We start from the raw sequence: 6,954 nt of genomic DNA, 5'->3' as shown, positions 1-6,954 counted from the left end.
TCATCAATGTTTTTCAGGAGAGCCATCTAATTTGGCTTGGCGAGAAAGGAAGCAACCAGAGGCATAGGCGAGTATAGCCCAGTAGTCCTCTTTTGGTTTAGCATGTAATGTTATGTATATTGCCATCTTAGGACCCACGACTGTGTTGACATATACTCTCTTTTGTTTGGATGACTGTATTTGATGGGATGCTGTTAAAATGGCTGAAGGCCATAAGACTCTGCTGTATGTGATACTCTTATGTGTATGACTTGTGGACTGTTTTGAGCACGCTATGTTTCTTGTGTCCTAAGTCTTTGTGGAATGAATGATATGTTGGGCTTGTGGGTGGTTGCTGTGTCCTGAGGCTTTGTTCTATGCGTGGTTAAGCCCATGGGTATTTTATGTATCCTAAGCCACTTGGGATGTTTTCGGAATAAGCCAAATTCTTTATAATCATGGTAGTATTTTAACGCTCTAACTCGATTCTTTTTCTACCATGGTTATCATTTTAAAAATGGTTTTATAATTATGTATTAAGAAGAGGTCCTTTTTTTAGTGATAGTACATATAGTTGATGGATAGCATGTGGAAAAATATACACATCTAGCCGATGGCTTCAAAGTTAGAATAGTTGCGTTCATGACCGTTGACAAATCATCAAATATCACTAATTATAAAAACGACTTATTTTGATTTTGTTCCCATGAAACTCTATTAGTCCCATATACCAATATGATGAGTTCTTCACAAGCTCATGTAATTGTGCACATATAGCACAACATCATCAAATCAAACTACATTATTATTCATCTGCATCCACACATAAGCGCATGTTATTATTGGACATAATTGCATAACTATTATCCCATGGTAGACGACTAACGAAGCTCCGATTTTCCTATGCTTGGGGGCAGAAAGTGGTGGCGTAGTTAGTTCCGCCGTTGCAAGTAAAGGTGCCTTTGAGATCATCGAAAGCGAAACTATAAGCTTCAGGACACTGACTGCTGAAAAACTGGGAGTATTTGGTGCGTTTGCATGTGCTTGAACTGTTGTACTCTCCGGTGCAGCAATACTGAAGATTGCCAAAAGCTACGCAAGCACTCTTGCACGCAATAACGCTCCCACAGAGGAGGAAGGCCAGAGTAAGGCACAAGACAACTCGGGTATTCATGATAAGAGGTGCAGTGTATGTATTGGTGTACTAAATTTGTGGTGTGTTTTGATGGGAGATATATGCCTCATGTTCGGGTCTGTATATATAGGCCGCGGCGCTTCGAATAGTAAGGATGGAAATTTAATGCGTGGAGCCATATATCCTGCCGTGCACGTTGCGAATATTGAAAAAATAGCTGGTTTCCCACACTGTCAATCATGGAAATGGCCCATTAATGATAATTTCATGTATTCCTCCCAAAAAAACGTTAAGTTGTGGAGATCAATGCTTGTTGGTAGTCTTCAGCGGGGCGAAACTACAGAGACATCTAGGTCAGGTGGTAATATTATACTGCTTCCGATCTAGTCCTAATTATAAGACTTTATTTATAGAGAACGGAGTTAGTATTATATACCACTGCAAATTCGTCCCTGTCAATTAACATCGCCGTGATCTTTTCGTTTGCTGTTGCGCATATTATTTAGGGAAAATTTCACTGAAGGACCGCTGAAGGCAATTAATTTCCAATAGCCCCCAAAACAATCTGACAAGCCACTGCAGGACCATGGGGGTGAATTGATATTAATTTCAAAACTAAAAAGACAGTGTTGCCCCTCAAACTATTACTCTGAAATTTGAAGTCTTCTCTCTCTCTCTCTCTCAACTCCCGATATCTAAAGCCCCTCTCGCTCACTCTCTAAAAATTCCAGTTCATGCAGTGAAGAAGATCGTTCACCTCACCGTCGCTACTGTTGTGGTGAGGAAAGACTTTGCCATCGTCATTGCTCTGCTGCGGAGAGCCTTCGTTGTCGCCCTTGCTCTAGCAACGAGAGCCTCCATCACCGCTCCTGCAAGTGTTGGACGAGAGCCTTTTGTGTAGATATGAAGCTGGTTAAACTAGAAAAGCTTGCAGGAACGCGAACTCTACATGAATTTATTGCTGAATACAGTTTGTTTTTGTTTTAATAAACAGCTATTTTTGTGTACATATGAACCTCAATATGTATTTTTGGAATGGTTCACGAAGTGGCCATGACAATCCGTGAGTTGAAATCTATTTTGTATGGCTATGAATAGATGGAGAATTTCATGATGGTACTTAGAGGTAAACTGCCCTAAGTACTGAACTGAAACTAGCTTGCAACTATATAAATGTGTGAACAAATTAATCGACTTGCAACTATATAAATGTGTGAGCGAGAGGGTTCACAAGTGAAATTAGGAAATTTGCAAGTTTATCAATTGAAAAAGTTTATCACAAGTCTTGGAGTAAGGGTTCACAAGTGAAATAGGAAATTTGCAACACGAATACACTCGTTAACAATAGAAATACGTTCTTTTACAAGTAGATTTATTTCATTTAAAAAGTTGAACACGTCAATTCACAAATCTGGAAGTGACTGTTTACAAGTGGAATTAGGAACTTTGCAATAAGAATACATGCATTAACAATAAAAATACGTCCATTTGCAAGTCGATTAATTTGTTCACACATTTATATAGTTGCTAGCTAGTTTCAGTTCAGTACTTAGGGCAGTTTACCTCTAAGTACCATCATGAAATTCTCCATCTATTCATAGCCATACAAAATAGATTTCAACTCACGGATTGTCATAGCCACTTCGTGAACCATTCCAAAAATACATATTGAGGTTCATATGTACACAAAAATAGCTGTTTATTAAAATAAAAACAAACTGTATTCAGCAATAAATTCATGTAGAGTTCGCGTTCCTGCAAGCTTTTCTAGTTTAACCAGCTTCATATCTACACAAAAGGCTCTCGTCCAACACTTGCAGGAGCGGTGATGGAGGCTCTCGTTGCTAGAGCAAGGGCGACAACGAAGGCTCTCCGCAGCAGAGCAATGACGATGGCAAAATCTTTCCTCAGCACAACAGTAGCGACGGTGAGGTGAACGATCTCCTTCACTGCATGAACTGGAATTTTTAGAGAGTGAGCGAGAGGGGCTTCAGATATCGGGAGTTGAGAGAGAGAAGAGAGAGAGAGAAGACTTCAAATTTCAGAGTAATAGTTTGAGGGGCAACACTGTCTTTTTAGTTTTGAAATTAATTTCAATTCACCCCCATGGTCCTGCAGTGGCTTTTCAGATTGTTTTGGGGCTCTTGAAATTAATTGCCTTCAGCGGTCCTTTAGTGAAATTTTCCCTGTTATTTATCGTCGAACAAATTACTTTGGTTTCACCGTACTAGGTGCGTATACACACACATATATGCTACTTCTCCACTTGCCATTTCAGCTGTTAGAGGGCTAGTGCTAATTTATATAATCTTTTGGTTCTAAATATAAGTTTTATTTTATAATATCTACAGTGTAAATAAATAATACGTACTAATAATAGTTAAGGGATAAATATCAAGCGCTGGAACTCCCTGACTGACTCCTCTAGATAGTCAATAATCTCGCCCTTCTGTCTTCCTCGATTTTTCCTTTCAGTGGGGTCTAACTTAGTAATGCCAATTCATTGTTGACCTGATAATCCGTGTGGTCCAACCATGGAAACATAAACAAAGGTGGGCGACCGGAGACTGCTTGTGCTGGCAAGGCTGGGTGTGGTGGACTGGCAGCCACGTCATGTTATTTCGAGCTTCTGACCTGCGATATAAAAGCTTCAAGTTGTCCGGGGTCAGTCACGTCACTATGAAATTTCTGACGCTATTTCGTGGAGATACCGGACCGAGGTAGTTACAGGTCCGTCCCTGATATGCTTCCTCGATTTTTTTTAGCCATTTGATGCCTATCAATATCCAAAATATAAGATTTTTGTTTACAATATAATTTATAATATAAATAATTAAGTCTTTTATTTAGAGCCGGACAAGTATGTATACACAGTTATTCAAAACACATCTGCATGCCTGCTTAAGAGGCATTTCCCAATATATAAATTCATTTAATCTTATAAGTTAAGTATAAAGTCCATCTAAAAATAAAAAGAATATTAGTAAATGTTAACGCAGGCCTATGTGAATTTATTATTTATTTTTAAAATACGAGCCAATGTGCTAATATATGATTTTATATTTTTCGGCTAATATCCAATAAAATATAGTTTGATCATGCAATGAATAAAGGACATCTCATGACGAAAAGGAAAAAAGAAACTAAAATATCCTCAAAAATCCTAAAAAACAAATTAGGGTTGATAATTTTAGAATCTCAAATTAGACCTATTATACTATTTTGAAATTTTAAAATATTGTAAATGTAATATTGCCCTTACTCCCAAAAATTATTTTCATATTGCTATTGATTACTCTATCTTAACTATTGATAACTTTTGTTTCAAAGTTTCAATGACTATTTTTGTATAACTATGACTACACAAGAGTAATAAATAACTAAATAAAAAGTAGTCACTAAATCTCTAACAATGCTTAATACATTTTTTTGAATTTTTGAAATAAAAATAGTTAATAATGAAGTTAGAGTAGTCAATAACTAAACAAGAATATTCACCAGATTTTAAAAATAAAAGTAGTCAATTGCAATGTTAAAGCAGTCAGTAATTAAACAAGAATAATTATCAGAATTATAAAAATAAACATAGTCAATAGTTAAAAAAGAATAATCAATACATAAAAAATAGTAGTACTGAAGTTCCAGTGACATATTATCAAAATTTGGCAACTGGCCGGGTAGCCGATGCTGGAAACCAATTAAGAATGCTACGGTGAAAATATTTTTAAAAAAAACAGTGAAGGACAATTGTATGATTTGACAGATTTGAAAATTTTCAAACAGTGCAAGAGGCATGAATTGAAACTTTGAAATTCATTATATACAAACTTGTCTTTTAGCAAATTTAGGGTATTTTATTGTCTTTTTCTCAAGCAAAAAATAATCTAAGTGCTTTTTTTTTCACTGTTAAAGACCAAAGGACAGTCATCAACCTGAATAGTAAGTCGATACTGTGAACAAATAACTCTTATTCGTGTTTTTTTTTTTTAATTTTCAGTGCTCTTTGAATCGAGCCCAACTGTCCAAGCATTTATATACATACATACATATATATATATATATATATATATCTCTCTCTCTCTCTGGGCTAAAACCTTATCGTAAGAGGGAAAAGCATCAACCTCGGGGAAAATGGCGTCGAATGCTCTGATTCTCTCGCGTGGGAAAGGCATCTTACACCTCCGTCTAGCAAGGAAGATGATCTTTTACCAAGAAGCTCCAAGAAAATTAAGAATACAGGTATCAGACCTGAAGGTAATCTATTGGAAGGTCATTGGCCTTTGCTGGGGGAGAAAGTTGCAGAAAGGAAAAAAGGAAGTGTATCCTTCGCGGACAAACTTAAAGGAACTGGGAATGGAGAAAATGGGGATTCTGATGAGGAAATAGAAGATGCTGCTACTGATACATCTGAAGACTCCTTGTCGGAGAAGGCTCATTCTGATGATGAGGCACAAGAACGACCTTGTAAGGTTGTGGAGGACCCCAAATGTAACTTCCCAACCTTTGGTTTTTTTTTGGAAGAATGAAGAAAAGGCTTATAAAGCATGGAGGAAGGCTGTGATTGTTAAACTCCTGGGAAGATATATTGGCTACAAAGCTCTGGAATCTAGACTACAGAGCATATGTGGCTATCAGGGGAGTCATTAACCTAGTTAATATTGGTCATGGCTATTATGTGGTGAAGTTCTCAAATAAAGAGGATTATTTCAATGCATTGACAAGGAGAAGGATATTAGTTTGAAAGTTAAATAGCAATCTTATACCACATGAGTGATCTTGCAGATCCGAGCGAACAGTCCTTTAGGGACTGGACTTGCTGTGCGAAATAAGTTGTTCCTTCCTCTGCAAAGCCTACGGTAAAATAAGAGGACAAATGAAACACAAAATTCTTTAGGCTACAACTACAAAATATGCTTAAGTCAGGGCATACAGAACTGCTTTATATGAACAAACTTGTTTTAGAGCATCTTGGAAATCTTTGCAGGGTTACCGCTCCTTTCTTCAAAAGACTGTGACCGGAAAGGGGGGGGGGGGAATGCAGCACAGACATCAGATATTGATAAAACTGGTTAAGAGAAACAAAGGAGGTAGAACCATCTCCCATGCTAAAAATAAGGTCCTATTTCTCCAACAGCCCCTCTTCTCCACAGGTCAGAGATTGGGAAACAAAAGACAAAGTAGGGTAGAAGGATAGAACAGTGAAAATTACTAGCTTCTCCACTAAATGGTCCACAAAATGCCTCATGAAATACGTGCTGCCTGGCAGCAACTATGGGTGGCAGCGGGATGACTTTTCTTTTAAGAGGTTCCTGTTAGTCCTCTTTCTACAGGATTCAGTTCCAGGAAGGTGTTTTCAAAATGCAATATCCCAAAGAAGGACTCGAGAACAATAATAAACTTCCATGTGGGACAGAACGGTAAGAAAAGAACCAAACTCATCCTCAAATGCTGAAAGATCTTTCACTGGATCAATCCAAGCACTATAAAGCGACAAAGTAATATTCAGCTCAATCTTTAAACATGTTTAGGCGCATCTATGAAACTCGCATGATACTGAAAGTAGGCTACACTACCAGGGTTGATTCCCATAAAACTGCACCAAGACATGTCCATCGCAGGTCTGGCCTGCTAAGGTGGGTCTTTCTTCCATGATCTGAAATAATATTTTTTAAAATAAACACAAACAGTTATGAAGTCAGGGTAAAAAAACAGGAGGCGTTGAAACATCAGCACCTCACCTCTCCTATGCCGTAAACTAATTCATCGTATCGACTAATGTTAAGAGAAAGTTAGACTAGAGGCAACCAAAGAAGCCAAAGAATATCGGTAATCAGTGACTA

Source organism: Neltuma alba, unplaced genomic scaffold (assembly GCF_004799145.2).
Source record: "Neltuma alba isolate B1F8T4 unplaced genomic scaffold, ASM479914v2 tig00012421_pilon, whole genome shotgun sequence".
In the NCBI taxonomy this organism is placed as follows: domain Eukaryota; kingdom Viridiplantae; phylum Streptophyta; class Magnoliopsida; order Fabales; family Fabaceae; genus Neltuma; species Neltuma alba.
This window is presented reverse-complemented; position numbering follows the sequence as displayed.